The sequence below is a fragment of the Haliotis asinina genome, chromosome 8, assembly GCF_037392515.1.
Source record: "Haliotis asinina isolate JCU_RB_2024 chromosome 8, JCU_Hal_asi_v2, whole genome shotgun sequence".
Classification (NCBI taxonomy): Eukaryota; Metazoa; Mollusca; class Gastropoda; order Lepetellida; family Haliotidae; genus Haliotis; species Haliotis asinina.
The window spans coordinates 53610085-53638083 of NC_090287.1; the positions used below are offsets into that span (position 1 = coordinate 53610085).

The following is a 27999-nucleotide window of genomic DNA, read 5'->3' on the forward strand; positions in this document are numbered from 1 at the left end:
ATCTCTTCAAGATTTTTTTGAAAAGTTGAAGGCAACAAGTGGTTGTGTTACAATACATGGACATTATCACTGATGAAATTCCCTAAGCTTGAACAAACATTTCTTGCTGGAATGTTGTTGTCCTCATCAATAAGAGAGAAATTAGCTGTGGGGGTCATGCACAGTGGAACAAAACCAACAGGTTAATTTGATGTGTAAACACTGAACAACAGTACACAAATAGTGTCTGTGGTACAATGTCAACCATATACAACTTTACTCACCCCAACACTGACCTTTCTGATCCTAGTAATACTTAAAGGCATGAAAGTTTGGTAAAGGTTACCTCCCTATTGTGTCCTAGGTCATATAAACTGTGTATTCCCCCGGAGATCCCTCCAGGATTATATTGCATATTCCCATCAGATCCCCATGGTGTCCTGGGTCATATAAATGGAATATACTTATCAGATTCCTACACCGTTCTAGGTCATAAAAAACTATATTCCCATCAGGATCCCCATAGTGTCCTTGGTCACATAATTTGTATATTCCCATCAGTTCTTGTCCTATGTAAAACACAACATGTATTCCTCTCAGACCATTATTACATTGTCCTATGTCATAAACCACACAACCCTTTCAGATCCCAGAGTACAGCTTGTATAGAAACATCAATGAACCAAGAATAAACACTGAAGGTATGAGGAATCAAAACAGATTCTTAGCTATACGAATGCATCATTTAACAACTTGGCTACCAACGAATCCATCAACAACATGATATCCATAAAGAACATCAGCATCCAATCGTAATTTAGTTGACTAATTCCGACCATTCTCCGATGGGTTAATGGATACAGCATACTGTAAGTCGATCATATGAACCCACCCTTATGATGGCAATCAGCAGAATCTGTCCCACTCCACAACACAAGGGAGCAGTGATGATGATGATGTTTTCCACCTCGGCTTGCAACCTACATGGCGCCAGACACAGGCAACTCACAGCTGATCAAGGTAAGTATTGATTACCTAGTACCTGACAAAGGCCAGTATGTTGCTATATTCATAGCAAACAACCATACACATTTACAACTAGAATGTGAAAATGTAGTGTCACTGTTATCAATCTGAATATTTGCATCAATTAACAGCAAATTGTTCTGCCTTTTGACGCCTCCAGTTGAGCATGTGTTTGTTGATTATATTCCAGCTATATGTCGATGGCTGTAAATAATCAAGAGTGACTGAGTTCGGTTTTACATGGCTTTTAGCATTACTTCAGCAATATCATCTATCTCGACTTTTGTACTGTCTTGTATCAATATGATGGGTTCATTGTTTAACATCTCCCGGAGTAATATTCCAGCTGTATCACAGCTGTCTGTAAATAGTTGAGTCTGGACCAGACAATCTAGTGATCAACATCATATGCATTGATCAACACATCTGGGATACGATGACATGTGTCAGCAAAGTCATCGAGCATGACACCCAAACTTGTTAGTCATCTTTTCTGACAAGAATGTGTTGCTGAAGATCAGTTCTATCCCAGGTCTTCACAGGTCATATCAATATAAACAGGAACATATCATGTGTCACACTGCTGCGCAATGTATTGGTGTATTGACGTATCATTACATTCCCAGAACTAGCTATGCACACACCATCTACTAATCACATACAGATTGGGGCCCCCTTTCACAAAGCACTAAGGTGATCATACGTCACTAAGGTGACTTTAGTGCAATGATAAAGAATGAGAGTTAAGGTTAACCTTAGTAAAGGCTGCTTCGTGAAAGGAGCCCCAGTTCAGAGAAACATTCAAATTATTGTGAATAAACCTAAAACCAAAGAGTCTATGAGTTTGAACAACTTATTCTCTTGGAAGACCACAGTCAGTTACTAAAAAGCTGAATACCTCACGAAAATATTTTTATAACATAATCTTTTAAAGTGAAGTTAGTATTTTGTATTTTTCTGTATCTTTCACATGACAGTGAAACTGACAATATATTATTCATACAGTTTTTATGGGACTGCAGTTTGTCAAAGAATTGAAACCTGACAGCTTAGTTCCCCATTCCTATAGGGCCAACGGTCCATGAACATTGTAACTTGTTCAATGGCCAAAGCACTCATGCTAAGAACGTTCACAGACCAATGAACACTAAAAATGTGAAAGTTACTTCTATGGGTTAATGTTTAACTCACTATCTTTACACTAAACATTTTTAAGGGATGGACCTGCTATGAGTAGTAAGCCAGTTTTATTATTCCATTGATCAAAACGTCCTTTAAGCAACTTGCATACATGGCAACAATGAAGGCTTCTCACATACAAAATAAGACACAATGTCATTCAACTCACCAATCAACCAATCATTTCACACCTAACCAAATGTTTTTATCGACAACATACACAGTTGTTGGAAAACCTGGTAATAATTCAATCAGGAACTGTTATACCATCTTATCTTCCCAAGATAACGGACAAATATAAGGCCTACTACCCATTTCCCAGAAAGGCTTATCTCCCACAGGTGTTTACAGCGATTGTTTATTTGAAAACATCCATCCCTTTCTAAGTTTGTAACCTGAACACCTTGAAGCTAAACCTTATAACATAACATGGTCAACAGATTATCTTACACAAGTCTGGTAACAAGACTCGGGCAAACTACAAACCCATCACCCAGAATCCCACAATCCTACGAAGTGGTGTAACACTGACAAACAGAAAGCTGGAGATAACTTGGTTTATTCTGACATAAATAAAGTCCCCAAAGGATGGTTGGTATTACATTTTCAGTTTGGCGTTTGACTGACAGTTTCCGACAGAATGTTTGTGAGTGAGTGACTCAGCAATATTCCACCTATATGTCGGCTGTCTGTAAATAATCGAGTCTGGACCAGACAATCTAGTGATCAACAACATGAGCATCGATCTGCACATTTGGGAGCCAGTGACATGTGTCAACCAAGTCAGCAAGCCTGACCACCCGATCCAATTAGTCATCTCTTATGACAAGCATAGTTGCCTTTTATGGCAAGCATGGGTTGCTGAAGGCCTATTCTACCCCAGACCTTCACGGGCAGACTTTTTAATCTCTGAGAATAAAAAATGTTGATCTTTTTGCAGTCTAAGTAAACTTATCTTCAGTACTTTTCGTTACACTCCACCACTGAGTCTAACAAAACCTTATGGGAGGTCACGTCAGGTACCCTTTGAGATTGACCAATCAGAACACAACTTACCAAATCGCGAAAGTGCACATTCGCACATCCCTTATGAACTTTTTATCTCGAAAAGGTTCGTACCCGAACGATTCCGAATGCTATTTAGCGTACGATCGCTTCCGGGTGATGCACACGGCGTACGTACTGCCATGACAACTGTGAGTAAACATTCGCTGAAAATAGTGTTTTTGACAATATTCAAGGATGTTAATTTGCGGAACTATTAGCAAATGGTAACCATGTCAACAGAAACCCCAAAGCGTATATACTGCAAGTCAAATAACTGAGTAATATGCTGATTTTTTTGTTTGTGGAGAGATCTGTGTCCGTGACCTGAATATTTTGAAAGTCCCTCTGACCCCTAAATAGAAGCTGTTGTCTGATTGGTTAAATCTACTTAACCGTCTCGCATTTGATTGGCCTGTCATTGGTTACTCAAAGGTTACCTGACGCGACCTTCTACTAGGTTTTGTTAGACTCAGTGGTGGAGTGTAACGAAATACACTGAGACGAAGTTTACTTACACTGATCTTTTGGTGGACAGTTATAAAACATGAAACATTAATGTTCAAAATGTAACTAAGTTACGCAATACTTCCACCAAAAATAGGTATTTTGATACTATCGAATCGTGACATGGGCATCGTGATACGTAGCCATTCATGAAATTTTTATGTGTGACGACATCCCTAAAAAATTTGTTATTTTCTGAAGAAATCTAAAGTTTCATTGGGGTAGTTTGGGACGTTTTTGTTTGATGGTTTAGTTGGGTATGAGAGAAATTGACATATTATCAGCAGTTCTATGTTGCAAACAGGGCTCCAGATAATTTTTCAACATGAGGAGTATATACTCAATATCTCTTTTCAGTATAAGAGTACTGGGAAAAGGTCAGAGTACATTTAGAGTTCTGAATGGAATCTAATGGCATGTGAGTAATCTTGTGTTTCGTTTCATATATGCATCACAATAAAGCAATACTTTTCCAGAAAAATTCACTCGTAAATGATTCTAAGACCATACTTTTTTCTTACGGTATTGTTTATATTTTTTATCCGTACACACAATGACATGGCCCTTATCTGGAGCACTGTTGCATAAATATCTGTATTTTTCACCTTTATCCAACCTGCATATGGATATGAAAATACATCAACCATTATGCTTGTTCCTTATCCCACGAGAATGTCCTTAGTCTGTGATACAGACCCTGAAGCAAATATACTCAAGAAAGCCCATGGAAGTCTAAAAAATGTGGCATCTCAAGTTTTTCACAGCTTCAGGAAATCATGAGGGTCTCAGAACACCTTTCATTATACTTTATTTCTTTTGTTACAATGAATTCTCTTTCTGTAATACATGTTCACGTCAGCTATTAGTCTAGAGTGTCTTTTACACTGAAGGTTATTCGACTCTGTTCCATGAAAGACTAGATTGGTCCTTAAATCATAAAGCATATTCTTAATAAACTAAAAAATGTAAATAGTTAAATAAAAAGTACTGATTGTGTCAAGTATGTGATGTTATGAGGTTGAATGATGAAGACCGCAGTAGAATTGATCACCAGTGGTAATGAATGACCTCAACACTTACTGGTTAACTTCAAGAAGCCATGCTCATGAATCACTATCAAACTAATCCCACAAAAGCTGGTGAGACAACACTTGCCAGGTGTTCGTCAAATGGGTGAGTTTGTCCTGCCTATCTGGCTAGGTGGCAGGTTCTGTACTAATCAGACTGTTTGACAGGGATTCACACTGAAGGAGGCCCAAGGTCTACATTCCCATGTCATCACATGTGTGTCAAGACTTGCTACTTCCAACACCATTGTGGTAAAAGCTACCAATCTACTTTTGCCACTAATGCCACTATATCCCTTCCCTGTTGATTTCCAACTTGTTCAAGACAGTTAAAAATGAATTTGAACATTTCCTTTCTGAATTTATTAGTTCTGTTCATAACCACATCCCATTACAGGGCCTCCCTGCCAGAGTCAGACATCAATTACAAGCTTACCCTCCATAATACCCTCAGAAATTACGAACAGACAGACAATAAGTTTGGCGAGATGGCTTGGGTAAGAGAATGCACAGCATCATTTTTCAGTGAAGAATTTATCAACCCTGTCCAAATCTCTATTCCAACACAAATGAGAGCTTCTTAGTTTCAGCTTTTGAGACTGCTGACACAGATAATTACGCATGGGTGGTTTCAGCTATCAGGTAAAAACATACCTATGTCAGTAACATCTAGTGTCTAATATTGTTCAGAGGTCCAGGTTTGTAGAATGTGCTGCCTGTAATCTGTAACTGGGATTTGTACAAACACCTCGGTGAATTTTACTGAAGTCAGAAACCCAAGTCTAATGAAGTTTCATTTGGTCAAGAAAGCTCAGGCAATACAGACTATGTGTTGAAATTATGCGAAACGGCAAGGTTTGGCTAATACTGAGTTTTGAGCTTCTTGGAAATGACTGCAACCTAGCCATCAAGATGTCAATGATGCTGAAGACAAAAGGAAAGTTTTCAAAGTGTCCATCACACTAACAAAAGAAACCAAAACAAATTTAGGCATATAGTGCAAAAGATTACAATCTAGCAAAAAAGGTTCCTCTGCAATAATATTGTTTTCAATTTATGACATAACCACCTTCCACCATTGTTTTTTCATGTATGTGACTCAGAATTCAGATAAACAAGAAATGTTGCTCTCAAAAATGCTAAAAGCAGCTACCAAACATGCACATTCAGAAAAATGCTTATCACCTTGACATCAAACTCTTGAAATCCCTCATAGTACTCTTGGACCACCTGACCTGCCACACATGTAAGTACTTCTGTAAACCTGTCACTCCCCTACCTGTAATTAGCAGGATCAGCAGGTTGTGTGATGAACATGCAACAATGGCAACAAGTCGATCAGCTGGTAGATCGACAGCTACTGTGCAGCCATGCCTAGCCTTCCACTCTGATCAATGAGAGCATGTGTATTCACATGAGATCTGTCATGTTTGTTCACATACTAGGTAATAAGATAGTCTGGAAACCCGATAGCCCCTTCAGCATTAACTTCACTGTCAATGCTGCATATTATATATGTATAGCTTGTACTATATTTATGACAAATGTTGGCATTTGAAAATTAGAGTTGATGAAAACATTCTCAGTGTTATCTGATACTTCAAGACAAGCTGTCATTGTACTTTTAGCATCTGATATCTTGCCAGGTTTTCCAAACATGCCAAAGAGCTGATATGTAATGATGGTAACATACTCAGCATGTTTCATATTTTAACTGAATAAAATCAATCTTCAGAACAAAAAAAAATTCTTTCTAATAAAAACAGATTAAAAATGCCAATTTGATTAATTATTCAGGATATTACTGCAAACATGCCACATGCCATCCATTTTGGAAAATATACACATGTCATGTGAATTGATTTAACATATTTCAATTTATAGAACTAATCTGGTACATTCAGTAACTATTTATTGATCAGTCATTAAACCACCATAACATGCTACTATCATTCTTTGACTTAAGTATATTACAGCATTTCAATACAAGACCCGTGAAGGTCCCGGGGTAGAATAGGCCTTCAGCAACCCATGCTTGCCATAAAAGGTGAGTATGCTTGTCGTAAGAGGCGTTTAACGTGATTGGGTGGTCAGCCTCGCTGACTTGGTTGACACTTGTCATCTGTTCCCAAGTGCACAGATCGATGCTCATGTTGTTGGTCACTGGATTGTCTGGTCCAGACTCGATCATTTACAGACCAACGCCATATAGCTGGAATATTGCTGAGTGTGGTGTAAAACTAATCTCACTCACTCACTCAATTTCAATACAAAGAAAAAAGCACTTCACAACAAACAGCTGGATGAAGAAGTGAATGTCAGAAGTTCAGAACTGAATAATTTCAGTAAAAGTGAAGTGTTTCCGGTCGCACTTTGACTTTGCTCATACTGATGCACATGTACTTGATTAAACATTAAATGAGTAAGTGACTGAGTTTAGTTTTATGCCACTTTTAGCAATATCCTAGCAATATCCCGCAATATCCAGCAATACCACAAATGGGCTTCACATATTGTACCCATGTGGGGATTTGACCCTGATGAACCACCAAGCTACTGGACCACACCAACCATTGCGTACATTTTGAACTGAAACAAATATAAGTCTAGATTGCCTAAGCTCTGAAATTAATAGTTGGAACAATCTTGGTCCTATAGTGTATATTTACATGTAAGATGCATATTTCATAATAAGGCCAATTCTATTTCTCGTTTTACGGATTTTCATTCTCAGAAAACCTAAAGGCAGGTGGGGAAAAAAAACAAAAATAAAATTTCTAATCAAAGTAACATTCATTCTAATTACTCGGTGTATTTTATTTCTGGCAATATATGAAGTGAATATGGGTCAGAAAACAACCTAAAAAGTATTTTCATGCAAGTTTACATTTTTGGCCAATAAAAACACTAGGATTTTACTTTTTGAGCAGTGAAAATTCATTTTAATTTTTTTTTCATATTCCTGAAAAAATATGACAGGCTGGTCTGTAAAACAAGAAAAAAATGGTCTGGCATAAGGCAACCTTATTTCTGGAAAAAGAGTTAGTTTGGTCTACTGTACGCACTACTGAACAGTTACCGTTACCAAACAATGTCATTGTTACAAATAACACGCAAACATGATCCAGCTACTAGACGTGTCATACCAATGAAATCATGTTCCATGGAAGTAGTCACTGCTAATCCACAATCACACATGCTCTATGCAAGAATCTGAACTCCCATACTGGCACCATCAGCGCACTACCCCAAGTTCTCAACAAGCAAACGATAGATCCAAGCTCTGACTCTCTGAAGAATGGTCTAGACTACAAATGAATATCTTCCTGTGAAGGTAATTTCTTCAATTAGTGTTTATGGAGATTTGGGATATGGCTCAAGACCCTCACTGCATCCCTGATGGCAACAATACCGCAAGCCTTGGGATATGTTCCATTTTGTTCCCTGATTGGGTGTTAACACCTCCGCCTTTTGTTCCATCTAGGAGGGTTGTTGTAAGGCCACAATATATAGGTATCTGATGGTGTTAAAGGCAGACAATGGTGGCAGCCAATTTTTTTTTTATAATGATGAAGGAATCAGTTGCCCTGAGGTGAAAATACTGGTTTGTTTTGTTTCTGACAGTATACCCAACACAACCCTACTGGCTCCACCTTTTGATTCAGAGATAACAGGTCAACCTGATCTAATTCACTCAATTAAGGAAACAGGATCATTGGAGAGTTCATCTTCTCTGTTTTGTCTTGCAACAAAAGCTTAACTTCAGACGGAAATTGTTTGTGGGAGTATCAAGGGCCTAGTTTCAATAAATACTAGTATTTGTTTGAGATGCCTATCTTGAAGAACAAAGGACTAGATAACATCATACATACTGGACTAGAGATGACTTCACATGTTCAAGGTCATGCAGACAGGGGCTGGGTACTGGGGAAGTGATTGGAAGTTAGCCTCCAACAAGGGAATGGAGGTTTGGTCTTTTGGCGTGAGTGAAAGAGCATCCAAATAATCTATTTCTTACAAGTACCCTTTATCTTACCATTCCATAGCCTAACTTGTAGTGGTGTCACAGTCCAATAATCAGTTTACTGATCGTCTGCCAATCAAACTTCGATTATCAATTTTAAAATATTTCCAATCGATAACATTGTATACTATCTTCAGAAATGATATAAATGATTAGTGTACATGCAAGATTTGTAAATACCTCAGTTAGGCTTGAAATCACAGTCGTAATACAGGAAGTCAAGTCCACTTATACCTTCACAAGGGAGCAGATGTTTTCTTTTTGTGCAGGTAGTAGCTTATAGCTAACAGTTTTAACATGGATGAATATATTATTTAGACCCATGTTTAATTGCATTTCACTCCATGATTTTCAATATCCTTTTGTCAAGTCTTTTTTGTCTATTTCTAATAAGAATGAGCTGCAATCTCGTGTCATTTGACAGATCTTTTTCACAAGTTGTCAATCTGGTCCTGTGGTATCAATAACTGATCGACAGAAGACATCGATAATGGTTTCAGAGTTTTAGAGACTGTGGTTTTAGAGGTTGATTTTCAACATTTTAGGTGTAAGTCATTGTCTTGCAGGTAAACATCACACTGCTGTGATACAAGGGCCAAAATGGATGTAGAGTTAAGTATTGATAAATACAGCAGTTCATCAGGCCGTATTTAGATCTCTGTACAGACAAGGCAAATCTCAAAATGCCCGAGTAAAAGTTCTCTATTACCATATACACAGATAACATACTATTGAATAAAAACGTAAGTTCCAGTAACTATGGAAACAATACATACACAAGCTCAAAAACCATGGTAACTTACTATCAAATATACATACAAGCCCTGTAACTTTGGTAACTGACTACAGAATACATACATAAGCTCTATAACCATGGTAAATTAATATAGTACATACATACACAAGCTCTGCAACCATGGTAAATTAATATAGTAAACACATTCAAGCCCTGTAATCAGGATCACTTGCTACAGAAGACATACACAAGGTCTAGAAGCATGGTGACGCACAACTGAACTCCTCATGTCATGTACCACAAACTAGCAACAAGAGCATTACTGCAACATTCTAGATTCATAATTCCGCAGACAAATATTGACACGTGATCAGCATGGCAGGTTAAGCCTGAAGGTCTGGCCATGATCACAGTCTGGTAGTCATAAAACCCTCACATATGAGGGATCTTACCTGTCGCATCAAAGGCCACTCTACCTGAGATTCTTACCACCAACATCTACTCAACCTGTGATCTTCACCTGTAATATTTCTACCTTTGTGTGTCGTGTTTAGGCCTAGGCCAAGTATAACAGCAAGTGATATGTTATCTTGTCTGGAGTCCTCACTATTGATATCTCATGACAAATATCATTGATTTTATTGATCTTGGAGATTCTACTGAAGTAATATCAAAAGAGCATTAGAAGCTTCTAACACAAAACTTTGAAATATTCATGCCACTTGAAATATTCACTTCACAAAACCTGTTGAGACAGTAAGCTGATGATAAACATAGTTCCATACTTCTTACAGTATTCCTGATGAGCAAAGTCATCTATCAATGTCTAATGGTATTGATTTCCAAATGTCAGCGTTTTGGAATTAATGACAAGACTGATTGACCTTCAATGAGACATCGGAAAGATTGCCTAGCAACACTAACAATGCATCAAAAGTTAGAATATATGGCACTTACAGCTGAAAAAGCAACCTCATCTTTAACGATTTTTGACATAAAGAGATGCATAGTTTCACAGAGCAATCCATCTGCCCACAATAGAGCATGCAATGCTGGCATTCCCCGGTCTCTGTCATCCTCCCACTTACACAGTAGAGTAAAATTTGTTCTGCATGTCCACATGAGAGCTTTCAGTATTGGCATTCCCCGGTCATCGTCATACTCCCACTTGCACAGTAGAGGAAAACCTTGCTTATCAGGACAGTTCAGGTTTTCACAGACTGTAACATCTCCAGATCCATGAAAGCCAACGGCACACATGAATGTGACAATACAGATGCTCAAAAAAAAAAACTACTTGGGGAGTCCTCTGCCTTTAACTGACACTTGTTGTTATACAAACTGTACCAACTTGCTCAACTGGATACATGCACAGGATGCAGGGAAATACTTTCTTGACATGTCTTGTATTCTTTCAAAATTAAATGACACACAAGATAATAGTTTTATCTATCAATCAAACTTTTGTTCCAAAAGTTTGGAAGCAAGTCTGTCTCCCATACCAAAGAGAATACATTTAAGAAGTCAGACCCACGTCTAAAATGCCTCAGGCTTCTTCGTGACTCCTTTTGGAATTTATCATTTTTTGTAGACATTTAATTTTGAATAAGAATATCTGGGACTAAATGTCAGTATATATATATGGTACCTTCAAGTATTACATGAGATAATTCCTGAAGATTAATTCAGGCAGCTTGCTGTCATTCACAAAACCAATTGGACTGAGTTTATTGTTTCATACAGCTATAATCCTACAACCTTGGTCCCTGGTTGTCTCATAATACCACTCATATCCATCCTCACTGCCTGTGTTCTCAGCAGGATGAAGTAATTAGGTTATATCTGGAGTTATCGCCTTGGCCATATCCTATTGCTTATAGACAAAGACATTTGTGAGATAGTGGGGGAATGTTATCGTGACAGGTCTTGGCTAGTGATTCCTCCCTCTATCATGGAGAACTGTGTTTACAACAAGATAATTGCAAAATGCAGTGTAACATCCTCAGCTGAAATGTACACTGATTAGTGCATTCACCCTGGCAAGATATTTTCAATATCTATCTTGACATGACATGCACACCAAACCAAATTATGGGATAGGATATATACTACAGGATGGTCAGATGTTTTTGTTGCAATGAACTGAAAAAAAACCTCCTTGATGAATTCAGTATCTCTCGATAACCTGCTCAGTATTTCTCTACATTTTTTTGGGTAAATGGAGACTATATATTGTATAATTAAATTTTTTCATGTCTCCTACCTGACAGACTCTCATTATTAACATCCATGCTCTTGTCAGCAACAAATGACTGGTCACGAACAAAGGAATGATTGAAGTCAATTTTACCATGGCAACAGAGCTACATGATTTCACTCATCCGTAAAGTACTTATAAATTTGCATCTATTTTGAATGATGTGAAAAAAGAACAACATACACACTAACCGATCACTTGGCACCAAATTTATTACATGAAAATCTTTCATATTGACCCTTAAACAAACATATCCAAGAAAGCCCATGCAAGTCTAGAATATGTGGCAAGTCTACATTACAAAAGTTGCAGGAGAAATGAAGAAACTCACTGTGCTCCTTTTCATTCAATATCTTATGACTAATTTCATTAAAACAATTTCTGTTAAAAATCCTCTTTTCAGAAATTATGAGACAAGAGATAAGCTATATATTGCATAGATTTCCACGAAGGAACTGTGGCAGCATTCTATGAACTACAAACATAAACACAATAGATACAATGATACAGAAATATATAGATACAAATATATAGATTATATGCTAGTCTAATAATCAATATCTAATAGGATAGAATTACCGGCAAACAGATTCCTGTGTATAAATTCTATCTAAAGGTACACTTGACATAATATTGATAGCGATAATGTGTCATTCCATCTCAATGTACACTTGACATAATATGTGAATCAGTGAATAATGGACGGATAAAACATATGGAAAAAAGTGGAGACGAATGTATTCAAATCTTCATATGAAAACAATGACCTGGTGATCATGCAACCAAGATTCCTAAGAAGAAAGATTTCAAAGTTCACATCATATAAACAGACATGAACAAAGCAAGATGCAAAACATGTAACTTCAAAGGTGAATGACCTTGACCTTGTATTCAGGTCATGTGTGTTGACCCAACATGGACAGTAACATCAGATTCACAAATACTGATGGTCGTTGTACAAACATCCAACGTCAGGACCGACTGACCACTACCTGACAACGAAGGTGGGAAGTAAGAAGAAGGTTCTTTGTTGTTTGAGCAACACAGAAGGACTCTAAGTCTAACCTGTACAAATTAAGCGAGGACTCTACGCAGTCCTCCACCATCACTGAGTGTGGTTCTACTACTTGTATTACCAGATCCACATTATCAAAATAGTTTAGTTAGTTAATATGTCCTATGCAGCATGTACACCCTAATTTGTGAATAATCAAGTCTGGTTCAGCCAAACCACTGTGTGGAGACATCATGGGCAACGCTCCTTTCTAATGTCACCATGACACACAATCAAATAAGTAACTGAAAAAATATATACAATCCTTATTCTCTTGCTGCTATGAGAGATTAGGGATATCGTGGGTGCAGACTTGCCTAAAATCCTCATTGCTGAGACCACTGTATCAGACTTTCTGCCATGTCTTGACAGGGTAGGAAACTCTAAAAAATTTCAACCAGACCACAGGCATTGTTAGATGTAACACTTGCCAGTTATGACCAAAATTTACCTGCCACAAAATATCTTCACATACATGCCTAAATTTTAACCTGACCACAAGTGAATTTGAGAATATGGCAGTCCTAGTTGAAAATAACCAGTCATGGGTGGTCGGGAAGGCAGGTATTTTGAACGCTGGTCTCAAATAAAGAAAGGAAATGTGATGGTCCATGTGACAACCTTATGATTCAACCATACAAACCAGTGATCACATTATAAGCAACATGTCTCAAGGGTAGGATGACACAGAATCAACCAAGTACCCAAATCAGACCATCCAAATCACCTGGACACCTTTTATGCAAGATTTCTTCAGGCTCTGAATTTCCTCTCTCACTGGGGCTCCTTTTGAGCCGTGAAGGTCTCAGGTAGAATAGGCCTTCAGCAACCCATGCTTGCCACAAAAAGCGGCTATGCTTGTCGCAAGAGGTGGCTAACAGGATCTGGTGGTCAGGCTCGCTGACTTGGCTGACACATCATCAGTTCCCAATTGCGCAGACTGCTGCTCATACTGTTGACCACTGGATTGTCTGGTCCAGGACCGATTATTTACAGACTGCTGCCATATAGCTAGAATATTGCCGAATGCGGCGTAAAACTCAACTCACTCACTCCTCTTCAGTTTGAATGGGCTTATTTGCCACTATTGAAATTATATATATTCAGATACTAAGCATTAGTCTACAGGTAGGTTAGAGGAAGATCCAGGATCCTTTGTGAACTTTCGACATAATTCATATAGGCTCTAGCACTGCACAGTGGGCTACATAGTAGGGAAAATAATGTGGTTCAAGCACTGTACAATACAGACTAAGTCTAACCCAATAATCTCACAGATTCAAACAAGCGTGGAATACACCATCCCCTACACCTTTCAACATTGATCAGCTAATGACTAAACACTGACAATACACACCATGAGCATCATGATCAGAAGGTAGTTAGCTGCTTTTGTTTTTCATAATAATTCTCTGATACAGATTTCCTCTGACAAGGAGTGTTCAGTACGGTGGTAATGGGCAGCAATTACGTCAATTACAGCAACAAAGAGGACCTCCCATCATGTATAGTGACATGTTGGGTCTCTATCCTCTTTACACACCAGTCAGTCTGACATGTACAGCTAAGTAATACATACCACTGAGGCAAGACCTGGCGGGCTCATCTCTTACAGCTTGGCTATCTTTACCATAAACTTTTGTACAATGGTCTTTGAAAAGAAGAATGTTATAAGACACTTCAAATATATGTGCATTTTTCTGATTTCGTTTGGTCAAAAAGTAATCTGAATACATTTGTGAGTTTGGTTTTGCACTGATTTTAGAAATATTATATTCCAGCAAAATCATGATGGGGAACACGAGAAACAGGTTTCATAGATTGGACTACCATGGGGAATCAAATCCAGGTCTTTAGGGCAAATGCTTTAACTGCCCCCTGAATATATTAACCTGAGTGCAGCATCTGTTAAACAAGTCTCTGTTATGCAGTGCAATATACTGCATTAACTAGTTGTTTGTGGTAAACATAGGGATTTATCTGAACCAGATAAGAATCTAGTATCCCTTTCCCAAAATTTACAGCAAATGTCAATAAGTATCAGTAAATTGGAATGAATTACTCCCTAAGAAATACAGTTACAGTTCTAACTCATGTCATTATTATTGAGTTATTTAATACCTCAATCACCAATAAGCCAGTTTGGGTGAAACAATCCAGTGATTGACATCAGTACCATTGATCTGCATGAAAGGGATATGATGACATGCACCAATAAAGCAAATATGTCTGACCACCCGATTTGCTTAGTCATCTCTTATGGGAAGACCAGTTTTGACCATGATCTTTACAGCTCTCTTTCACTGACAGCAGCACCAATACAGAAAAAACTCCAACTTTTAAGGTTTATGCTTAGCTGAACATCGATGCAGTGAACACTACAAATCAATCGTAAAACAAGCCTAAAATCTAAACTAAGACACTATAAAAACAAATGTCAAATTTGGAACAAGATTACCATGTTCCCAATTTGTGGTAAAGGACAGGGTTCATGTCATGTTGAATCCCAAATAAACCCCTAGAAAATGAGAGTCTTAATTCACTGGAAGTAAAAGATGTTGTTCATGAGTATTTCATCATCTTTGGATCACACAATTCGAAAACCAATAGGAAAGAGTCTCACCTCACAACGGACCAGTACTAGTGACTGACACTATTCAGCAAGCACACATGAAACAGTTCCATTGGTAGCATAACAATCCCTGTTACAGTTGAGGGTGAGCACAGATGGCATTTCTCAGCTGTAAGGGAGTCTACAAGTTCTGACCCAGGGTCAACCCTTCCCGACCATCTGGCCCAGTCATTGTATTTTTAAATGCTGCGCTATGAAACTCTCTGCCATTGTACATTCCTTTCATGTCCAACCATCAACAAATTTCTTTGAATGGGGAGGTAGCCTGAAGCCATGAGTGTGGCATTCACAGTGCTACCGTATCCTACCATGCTGTACACACTAGAGAAGAAGGCATCACATACAACTGTGCTCAGGACGTAACTCAAGCTTTAGAAACAGATATATTGGATAAAGTAAATATGTAAAAAGATTTCAAGTGATGTCAGACTGTTTGTATGTTTGCGTGTCATTTTATTTTGTGTGTAGTCCTTGGCATACTCATACTGAGAATGAAGATTTTATGGATATCAACTTCTTTATGAGAGAACACAACGTTTCGGAGTTAATGCTTACTCCTTCATCAGGTTCACACGATTGATAAAGAAATAAATAATCTAATCCAAGATAAATCTGTTTGTCATTGGGACTCTAAACAAGGAACTTGAGCAGACAAGGTCAAATGGGGTTTAGAGTCACATTCAAGAATATCGCACTCACTAGCACATGTTGGCGGGTTGTTGCTGTACCAGGCTGGATCACAGAGGTACCGTGTCACTGTTTAATTTAAAATGAACATCCTACAGTACCCACTCAGACCAACTTTTGACTGAAAGCCAAATCAGTCTTTGATTTATCAACTTCAAACTCTGTGGCAGGTAGACTAACTACAAGTAGCTTCTTTTAACAGCTGTTGATGATGCAATAGTGGATCAAACACATGTAACGTCTGCTCTCTATCCTTAAGACCACAGATGCAGTGAGCCACAGAAATCATGGCAGCTCCTATGGATGGAAGGTTGTCACCAGTTTTCTTGAAAAACATTCTCCAATTTTTTTCAGTTTCAAGAGCTTAAAAGTAGGGTATAATTGCTTGTTTCCATTCTTACCAGTGTTGGCACATGACTCACAGCAACAAAACAGTCATCAATTTGGAAAAATAAATATTCAGGAAATATGATACAGCTGAGGGCAATTTGGGTGTGTAGGTAAAGTCACGGATAAAAAGGCCATAATAATTTTGGCTCCAATCCAATATCAGTGTGATCATACACTCCAGTACAGGCAGAGTTCACGAATACTGCTGGACCTGCAAATCCAGAAGATTTGCCAATGGTCCAATGGAAATCAACAACCTACCAGCCCCAGTGACTGACAGTATATTTTACAATAACTTTGACTGAGGTTTTGGGGCATGGGACACTTGTCTGCTGTTTATAAATGTTATGTTTATCAATGATTTCAATGCCAATTATAAGAAGTGTTACATCTGTAATGTGTGTCCTGTGAGTTTTCAGTGGGTCAGACAGACATCTGAACATTACTGGACTCAATGTCATGTCTACATTTGTGCATACTGTGTAGGGTACTGGTGACACATTGTCTTCATAGACACAATGAATTGTCTGTATAACCTTTAACACACCATCATGATGTCTGTTGAATCTTACAAGTGGGACCTGATCTCTCTCGATGTTTCACCATACAGATAGGCATCAAGCCAGATCTGAACACTGGCAATGAGACCAAACTCTGTAAATTGTTACCTCTCAGACAAATTCAGAATGCCAGTCTCAGGATGGTGTTGATCAGTCCAAATCTGTCTGAGCACTCATCTTTGAACAGCAGCCATTTGTCAAGATTTCCTAAATCGTATTAAACAAAGATGTCTACTTGTAGTACAGCCTTACTGGTGCAAGAGCACTTCTTCCATAAGATAACATAGACAGCAGAGCAGCTTGCACAAAGCATTCTAAACCCAATTGCTGTAATAGGCTTTAAAAATGATGCCATCCATCACCCTGCATAAGCTGATGAGGAAAGGAAGGGGGACCCTTTTCCAAAAGCATTAACATGAGGCTCTCCTCCTACAGCTGACAAAAAATACTTTCTTATTTCTTCAAAGGTTGTTTACAAAGACCTGCATCTATCCTTGAGCAAAAGTGTCACTTGTGTGGTAATTTGTTATTGATTATTCTGGGTTATTCAGGTTGAAACAGGTACTTGACTGTGTTTAGTTTTATGCCACTTTTAGCAATGTTCAAGCAATATTCTGACAAGGGATACCAAAAAGGGCTTCAGACATTGTGACTATCAGGGAAATCGAACACATGTCTTTAGTGTGACAAGCGAACACTTTAACCACTAGACTACGTCATCACCCTTCAATGGGAAGTGGGTGGTGGGTGACTCATTGACCTAGTCATTGCACCCCAGTTATGCTCCATCAATCACTGGATTATCTGATCCACATTTGGTCATATTCAGACTAGCACGATAAAGCAGGAATGTTGCTGAAACAAGCAGATAGGTATTACATATATTGGTTCCAATTGTTTGAACCTAATTTCATTTGTTTTCAAGCTGTGGTAGTATTTTGAGCATCTTTACCCAACATTTAAAATTATCTGTAAATGGTTCATAAGCATGAACAATAAAGTTCGAAAGTACAAAGACAATTAATTTATTATCAGTTCTGCCTCTGAAGGTGCTTGCCGTTTAACACCATCATAGGTCACCTTTTCTGTCACATGACCTTCAGTGGAATGCAATAATCAATTAATTGGTCGATTTAATGGTCTAAACAAGCGGCACCCCCTCTGAACTTTTGAATAATTAACCAAATGGTCAGATCAATTAAACAGATAATGATTTCTCATTCACAATAATGGACGAATGATTTATATTGATGGCAGACCCACATGTTGTGTCATGTCACCATGAATATAAAAATTAAAATCAGCAGCAATGGAAAATGTTTTTAGGAAAGAATATGTTAATCTGTCCATTTTTCCCCACATGGGTAAAGGCCCATTCTTGGTGTTGTGTCGTCATACATTCCAACTTTATTAGGAGTGAGTATGGTCCTACACTGCTTTTAGCAATGTTCCAGCACTGTCACTGTGGGGGCAGTGTATGAGATAGTCCCACCAGACTCCCCGAGAGACTAGATTTCAGATGGTAGGTGAGTAAGTGAGTGACAGACAGTGAGTGAAATAACCCAACACTCAAGTTTGTCCATCTTACATCAAGAGAATAACAGGTGTACAGTACAGGGTATTTGTAATTACCAATTCAGATTCTAAAATTTAAAATAATCTATATGAATCTTCTTCTGCTAAACAAAGACCAAATTGGTTCAGATGAGAAGTTGAACTATCCTTTGTATCCCATACTCATGCATATTTAACCATTCAAAATGCTTTCAAACAGCAGACAATTATGAGACAAACAATTAATTATTTATAGGAAAAAGGCAAATGCTCATAAATTGTCAATTAAGCTGAAATGCAACTCTTCACTGACTGTCTCCCGCTGATAAATGGACATGAGGTGGACATGTTAGATGTGTTGAGCAAGGAGGTAGACAGTCATCATGGTCATCAGTGAAGTTGGAGTGAGGCAAGTGGACAGCTCTGGTCCAGAGGACTCCATTATGTGCAGGATTTGAAATGAATAGTTATTTCTTCTGGGTCTGAAATCATGATTATTCATGAAAGGGCTCAGTGAGGACTAATCTTGCACTCAATTCTGTCTGGCATTAACTCTACTGTACATTAATTCTATCATTATAAATATCAAATGCATGGTTCAAGACGGTTACGAACTATTTTGTGTAAAGTTGTAATGCTGGACTACAGCCTTGTCAAGTTTCAGATTCAGAGATATTCCATTTCTCTCATTTTCTTGTTTGTTGTTGAAATTTCATGGCTTAGAAAAAACCCAGAAGTTGATATTTGGAGCATCCCAAAGGAGGCAGCCTCACTGCTTGATCCATTTAGGCACCCCTCATGAACAGCTACACTGGTTACACTGGATCAAATCCATGCTGCCAAACCCAAAGGGCCTTGCCATATGAGGGACGAGGGGCGTTTGTGTAGCCTAGTGGTTAAAGCATTTGTTTGTCATGCAGATGACCATGGTTCAATTCCCCTTTTGTATACAATGCGTGAAGCCCATTTCTGGTGATTCCCCTCTTACTCTCTCTCTCTCACACACAGACACACACCAGTATATGAAAACCTAGCCAGACATGCTAATTTCAAAATGTTACCAGCCCGAAATGGATATCACCACACCAGACGCCAAGTTACTCAGATGTAGGGAACATTTTAAAAATTTTACTGGACCATCAGGCCGGCTAGCTGTAAATTTAGACTGTCCATCTGAAATCTAGTCTCTCTGGGAGTCTGGTGGGACTATCTCATACACTGCCCCAACAGTGACAGTGCTGGAACATTGCTAAAAGCAGTGTAGGACCATACTCACTCCTAATAAAGTTAGAATATAAGAGGACACGACACCAAGAATGGACCTTTACCCATGTGGGGAAAAATGGACAGATTAACATATTCTTTCCTAACAACATTTTCTGCTGCTGATGATTATGATGTTATATTCATGGTGGAAAGAGCTTCCTAGACCTGTTTTCCTTTCTAATTCTACAGTCAGTGAGACGAACAGTACTGTAATTACACTGAATACATCATAAAGAATTAGCAGAGGTTTCTTCCACAATGAGCAATGATACATGAACTTGTCTGACATAAATTCCTGACTCGGTTGATTCAGCCCATGGTGTCTACCCATGCAAATGTCAGCTGTTAATAGATCTGGGTAATAATCAATCGCTAATATTGACAACAAACATTACTTCAACTACAAGCATCACAAGAGTAGGAAGTCAATTTAAGGAAGTTCAAGAGAGTAATAGTCTCAGTTGTTAAAATGTAAATTCAGATGGGTCCTTCACTTCCAAGACTTGTAGAAATTAGAATCAACAAGTACATTTTTTTCCCTTCTTCAACAGAAAAGCTGTGTGTATTTATGGGGTAGTCCGATAGTTAAAGTAATCCACTTTCACTGTGCAACCCTGGTTTTTATACTCATGTTTTAATTATGGAGCACACTTTGTGTTTCTCAATGTGATGCTGTGTGATCACTGCCTAAAAAACACTCACTCACAGATAGCCTGTCATATAGATCCTGAAGCAAACATACCCAAGAAAGCCCACACAAGTCTAGAAAGGGTGCCAAGTCTAGATCTGAAAACGTGGAAAGTCTCAGGGCTCCCTTTCATTACATTTAATTTTTAACTATGAACGTTGTTTTGTAAAATATGTTCAGTTCTTGTGATGTTTCAGAGACTAGTTATAAGTCTAAGTGTAAGTCCACACAATCTATACACTCTTATACTAGAATAGGAACTCTGACAAGCTTCCTGATATTAATAACCCAACTGGTTCACAGTGATATTTTTTTTCATGTACTTAAGTAAATTAAAAGCATGTGTCATGTTGTGACAATAACAAAAGGATGTGCTATTTTTAACACCAAGTCTAGCTCAGGGCAACTTTAACAAACAAACACATCAATATCACTATGTCTGCCAGACTAAAAATAGACATGACATTTACCGGAACATGCACGAACATCTTGCAATGGGAATTTCCAAATGAGTTGCATTTCACAAAGTGATCACAAAGTGATCACAAAGCCATGACTGTAGTATCCCTTACATATATCATAGTACAGAGACTTACCACAGAAGATACTTTACTGTGTGACAGAAAACCTCATCTTTCAGTCTTATACATGATATCGATAATACATCAAAATAATTTGATATACTATTTCACATTTCCTGACACATGAAGCATACTGTGCTATCTATATACATAAACTTATTCTACATACTGTATTTAACTTAAGAGTTCTTCTCACACAACATGTTTTTCAATGGAAAATATATGGTGAGTGGGTTGAGATTTCTTGTCACAGTAGCAGTGTTTCAGCCATATTGAGGATAAAACAAGTTAAACATTCATGAGAAAATATATCTAACCTTACGTCCCTCCCTTCTTTTGACAATGAGCTGCCTGAGAAATATTTCACTTTTAAAAATCATGATTTATTTATCCTACCACACATTCCTTTCAGGGAACCGCTTCACTTTAGATTAATGAATGAATCAAATAACATATTAACTGTTACAAAGTGGCAAAAGAATCTTGTGACTTGGTAAACACTCCTAATTGTAATATTGCGCAGATCATTGCTCATGCTGTTGGATTGTCTTGTCCAGATTTGATTATTTACAGACAGCCGCCATATAGCTGGAACTTAGTGGAAGGTTGCTGAGTGAGGTGTACAACTAAACTCGCTCACCTAATTGTATTACTTTCGCAAACTGCATCAAAAACAATAAAATACATCCATGTTTAATAAACTAGTAAATTAGCATCATGAAGTAGACTTTCTATGCATGAAACAATGTGATCCTGAAAACATTTCTGACAACTTTGAAGATGTCCACCATCTTGTTGGATGTTTCTATGGTCACAATGTTTGAGCAATATGGACATGTCAGATCCATCCACAGAAAGCTCATGGCAAATAGTTTCATTTTTTTGAAACACAAAAAACAGCTATTACTTTTAAACTTTAAATTAAACATTACACTGAAGTAAACACTGCCAACAAGATTACAATACGCATGCTTTCTAAAAAATGCAGTTAACCAGTATTTTCCAATGAATATGCATTCATTAGTATTTTCCATCATGGTAGACCATGAAAGATATGGCTTTCCATTGTTTAATGTTTCTCATTACCACGAAAAAATTAGTGACTCCATCTTACAATAAGTTACACAAAACCAGCATCCCAAAGGTTTCAACGTGATGCAGAACAAGTAATGACCAATGTTGTACTCACGCCAGCATATCCCTCTGGACTGCGACACCATCGGACCCCAATCATAATTCTAATGATACTTTCCTGACAACATCATAATGATTATCAAACGCTACAATCTCTTCAAGCACAGATTGTAATACTTGAAGAAGCCACTACGACTCAACAGGGAGTCAATTATCTTCAGCAGCACATGAAAATCAGTGTACAGCCACAATAAAAATTCAACAATTCAGACACAGCCATTTCAACCATGACCAGACGACTGCAAGAAGTAATGACAGCTTCAACGCATAATAAGCATGTCATATGTGAGACGCTGAGTTCACTATTTGCTTAAGCATGGAAACTATTTGAAGAATGAAGGAAATATTGAAAGCAACATTCAGACACCTGAGAAATAACACTGTGGGTTTTCTTCTGCTTTCATCAAATAAGATCTTCAGAACATTTCATTCACACATAAAAGTTAATAAAAATAAAATTCTTGTTTACTAAGAGCACATCAGTGAAAAATCATGAAGCATTTGGGCAAACAACTTTTTAATGAAACATAGCAGAGAGGACAAGTTTACCATGTAAGTATTATAACATACCAGCCAGACATATGTTTTATTTGTGAGCACATAAGTGATAAATCCAAATATATCCTGAGGGAAAAGTTAACCATCAAACACTGCAGCAAGATATTTATTTTGTTTGTTGATTTAGTCGATACAAAGACACATTACTACCAGTAAATGCAGAGACGCAATGAATGCACAACATGGGGTACACCATAATTGCTGACAATGCTAACTGAAACTGCAGTGTCTCTCGGTGATTGTTAAAATGGAAAGAATTCCCACAGCAAGGTATCATTATCTCAGACATAATAATGTCATAAAGATGCTGTCATCAGTCTAAGGGATGATGACAAATGTCATCCCAGTCCACCACAATGACAATTGTTGCAGACAATATTGGTAAAGTTAGAGCTTCAATAACCCCTTGAGTTGAATGCCAGTTAAAGAAGAACACCATGTTCTCACCTGTATCATGTGTATATGAGTAGGTTGACTGTTTCATGCTTGCCATGCACATAGGGTGCATGTGTACAAGTTCAGAAATTGAAATATCACTAGGGAAGTATAGATGTCCGTGGACCAACTGTTTTTGAACTGTCCCCACACTGCAATCTATACACTTCATATTGAACAACCAGGCTTTTAAACTAATGGGGGTTCCTTGCCTAGTCTGTCGTACAGACCCTGAAGTATATATATCCAAGAAAGCCCACGCAAGTCTAGAAAATGTGGCAAGTCTAGGTTTCCTTAGCTTCTGAAAATGAAGGAAGTCTCAGGGCTCCATTTCATTATATTATTTTTTTCACTATGAAACGTTTTTTTCAGTAAAATATGTTCATTTCAGAGACTAGCTGTTAGTCTATTCCTTGCCAAGTTGAGGGATGTCCCGAGTCTAATGAGATTATTTCCACCATATACATCAAGCTTTAACTCACTGAATATATTTCAATGAATATCTTTCAAATTAAATGTTCAGTAGCAAATACTTTTATTATCTGCAATATTTCTATATCCATGAATCTTGCTTACATGGTAATAATATAATACAACTGTATATAGTTCAGTCACAACAAAGCTTTTAGTTGACAGTATACATGACCTGAAGGTATTTTCAAAAAGGCTACAAATAAATTTGGCTTTAAGTAAATAAATATTTGTTGTATTAGCCAAATGATATCATTTATGCTTGGAATTACTACTTCTAGTTTTGTACCACAATCAATGAAACAAGTACGCTGAGTTGTCACAACATTATTACCTAATTGTAGATGTAGTGCTAATTCCCAATATATACCAACATGTCTGTAAACAGCTAACGACCCCACAAACAAAGCATGGTGTGCATTTGAAGATCTAAAGGGCCTGGGGGTGAAATTCTTCATTTGCAGAATGATAATAAAGCTGTCAGGTTGATTGGCAGATGGTGTGTGTTTCAGCTGTGCCCCAAAATCTGGAAATGAGGGGTGGGAGATACTCTGACCTTCACCCCCCTCCATCAGTGGAGAAACTTAATTGAGATATCATAGCAAGCCATTTGTTTTGAATTACTTCTGTCTTGTCTCTACAGGAGCAGCAGAAATTGACTGTAATCTAAGGATTTCTAATGTTCTTGTGTATTGTACCACAAACAAAGGACACATTTCTATCAATTTTATCACAACTACCATGGCAAGGAATGATTTATACTACTAATTCTGGACACTTAATAGACACAAGCAAGTGTGAGTACATTAACTCAATTTTTCTTCAGGGAGAGAGGGAAGGGGAGGCAGTTAGTGGGGTGGAGAAAAGTGGGGAGGGAGAGATATGCATGTTATAAATGCCATTATACCTAGAAACCATGAATGACAGTTAAACATAGAAATATACAACTCGCACACTGTCACAATGGCGAGCCAACCAGTACTTTTGTTTTTTTCTCTCAATGTTAAGCAACCCAAACTTTTCAACAAGTAATACATTTCAGTTCAACGCTGCCATTCGTTCAAACCACCAACCTTCAGCTTTCCAGGTAAGCACTCTACCTACCAGACTGCAAAGTCAGAGCACAATAAACAATTTAAGTAATTTCTGCCTCTAACGAAGTAAGGAAGAAAAATCAAAGTCAGTGCTGGGAGATGATGGCCCCAGCATATTGTTTTTTTCAGTGGTACTCAGTGTTCAAGATAAAAACAAAAAACAAAGAGAACATATTATCTTTGCCAAATACTTGAAAGGTTTTCTAAAAGGCCTAATCAGCTTTCCAAGTACATAATGACAGATGCTGAAAACGTTTTTTTGTGTGTTTAATGAGCATGTTACCCATCTATCCTGGACTTCAACACACGATTTGGCACTGACATACTAAATGCCTCCTAATTACCTTGATTACGATATACAGTTTTATTACCTCATCATCTGACAAGTTAGTCTGGAGCATGCATAATTACACACGGCATGCATTGCAGCTGTTTGTGTGAGTGACAGTGCCATTTACAGGTTCTGGAAACGGCAGATGTTGTTTTATGTGGCATATTTCGAAATGGGACAACTGTCCCATAATGTTAGAGTTCAAGAAATTTGCTGTTCCCGTAGTGCAAAGCAAAAAACATTTAACCTCAGTCAACTTATTGTAATACCCCTCCCAAAGATATACAGAATTATATGTTTCATAACATGTCTACCATAAGCAGTGAGTACTTGTTTTTCAATTTCATTTTTCCCAAGAATAATATTTTCAAAACCTATAATGACAATACAGTGGTTATGAATATAAAACCTAAACCATATGATCATTTCCTGCGGCATTTTATTTGAAAATGTCTTCAGGGTAAATATGAGTTGTTTGCTACCATCACTGATATAAATAGAAACACCACCAGGATGCATTAAATAAAAATATTACCACAATGGATCATGGGTGATGCAAGTTTTTTCAGTATGTAGACTAAGAGAAGTGTAAGCATGCCAGTTTTTTAATCTCATTTCACGGTCCAACTATGTAAAAAAGATTCTGATCTTAGCTGGGTATTTTCACCATCTTGCCCCTACCTTTGTTCTTGAGGGCTAGCATTAATAGAGATAGTATGTATGGTGGATGAGAAGGTATTTAGTTAATGTGTAGCACCAACACTGGCTTTATATGATGACAACAAATAATCTACATGTTCACAATGAGGGTTCATTTAATTTGGAAACATCATTTCCCATTCAAAGTTTAATTTTGGAACATATTTCAGCAAGTCTTAAGCAACTATACCCTTCCAAAGGTCCAATAGTTCAGCTGGATTTGTCCTGACAGGATTTTTGTCTTCATTTATCGCATCCAGCATTGTTATTATGTTTAATGTTTTATCACATCAAAAACAGTGCAACTCAAAACTTGCAGTTAGATATAATTTCGTGCATGTTCTTGATACAATGATAAAATGGGCAGAAGGATACTGACACAGCCTTTCCAATGCTTAACTCAAATTTTGAAAACATTCCAAGCATTGATCATCTCAGGGACTCACTCAAACGCTTAGACAGTCAAAAGTTATTTTTATACATTTTCCTAATGTACTTACACAAGAAAACCAGCCTTCAAACAAAATCATTCACGTCTCAAAATGCATTAAATCTGGTCACATTCTTGCTGATGTCAGCCTTCTCCATCTCTTGTCATATTTGCTGTTAGTATTCAGACGGATATGTAGTACTACACCATTATTCCAACAACAGTTCAAAATATGCCGTTCGAATCACAGTTTGAATTGTCGCTGAGATTGAGAAAGAAATTCGCCAGATTCATTTCAGTAATGTCCACAATAGGCCCACAGGTGTTTGAACTGACAGGTAGAAACCTACCTGAGCGTGACAATACAGAACTCCTCCTTTCAACAAGATCAGGTAACACGTAAATATATGTTATCTACACAGATGTGTCTTTGAAATAAGAATGCGAACAAGACGGTATCTCCGTCCACCAACAAAAATAAACATGATTTGTAACTTCAGGAAGTGAGAACGACACGTTCCTGACCCGTCTCCTACAAGTGCAACCACCGACTTCGGGTAGACGCTTTCTCACATTCACTTTATAATCAAAACGAGCAGACATAACATGTGAACAATTTTTTTCGAAGTGCACCTGTGCAATTATTGAGATGGCCCAATGCCTGTCCGTTTCGAAGCGCACCTTTGCTATTGCCCATGGTCAGAGTCAAATGTACGCGGCTCACACTAAGCCCTGCCCAACACACTTGTGGACAAGACATCTGCCCCTCCGTCGACCAAAGTAAAACCCTTCGAACACGTCATCCATCTTCAAATAAACTTCGCCATCAATTATTGAGTTAATAAACTTACCATTAATCGGTGTCAACAAAGAAGATTCTCTTCTGATATGTTGAACACAGCGATAGTATTCCGAATATTTTGGAACAAGCACGTTAGCGAGTACAGTGCAAGTCACGTGACACAACTCATGACGTCAGCTCGAGCGACTCCCAGCAGGAACTATTTCAAGCACGTCAAGCCAGACTAGCTACGTGCGATCTATAAATATCAAAGATTGCACCTCCTTATACAGATCCTCGGTAGTATAGTGGTCAGTATCCCCGCCTGTCACGCGGGAGACCCGGGTTCAATTCCCGGCCGGGGAGAACTATTTTTTTTCTACTGAATTCCAAATTATTGTTTTCAGAGGAAACCTATTAAAGTCTACCCCACATTGGCAATGTCAGGCAAACTTAAATGTAATGTAGTGATGTAATAAATGTTTAGTTCAAGTACTGTAATTAGGTATTAACATGCGAATATCTGCACTAATATATGATCTTTGGCAAGGACAAGGCAATGTTTAGTGCCAGTTCCTGCACATTCTTGACAAACATCTCCATTTCTGCACTGATATATCATTCATGCTATGCAATCGTTCATGTTTATTATCAACCATGTAAACCAAACTAAACTACACCCAACAAAGAAGAGGGTCTGTATAATCTTGCATCAAATGCAAATACATCACTATACTCAGAGGTGGATACAGCTATTTGAGAAAGGGGGTGCACA

The 27999-nt window shown here is 37.9% G+C and overlaps 1 protein-coding gene and 1 non-coding gene across 3 annotated transcripts in view; one reads left to right on the top strand and one right to left on the bottom strand.

Annotated features, from left to right (window-relative positions):
• Positions 1-27420, bottom strand: part of LOC137295465 (signal-induced proliferation-associated 1-like protein 2) — a 105682-nt gene extending 78262 nt beyond the window's left edge. For both annotated transcript variants that reach the window (XM_067826849.1, XM_067826848.1), the window contains exon 1: positions 27295-27420. The gene's annotated coding sequence lies outside the window, so the exon portion shown is untranslated. The remainder of the gene's footprint in view (positions 1-27294) is intronic.
• Positions 27421-27518: 98 nt separating this feature from the next.
• Trnad-guc (transfer RNA aspartic acid (anticodon GUC)) lies at positions 27519-27590 on the top strand. The gene has a single exon. It is a non-coding gene; the product is annotated as a tRNA-Asp (tRNA).
• Positions 27591-27999: the final 409 nt, after the last annotated feature.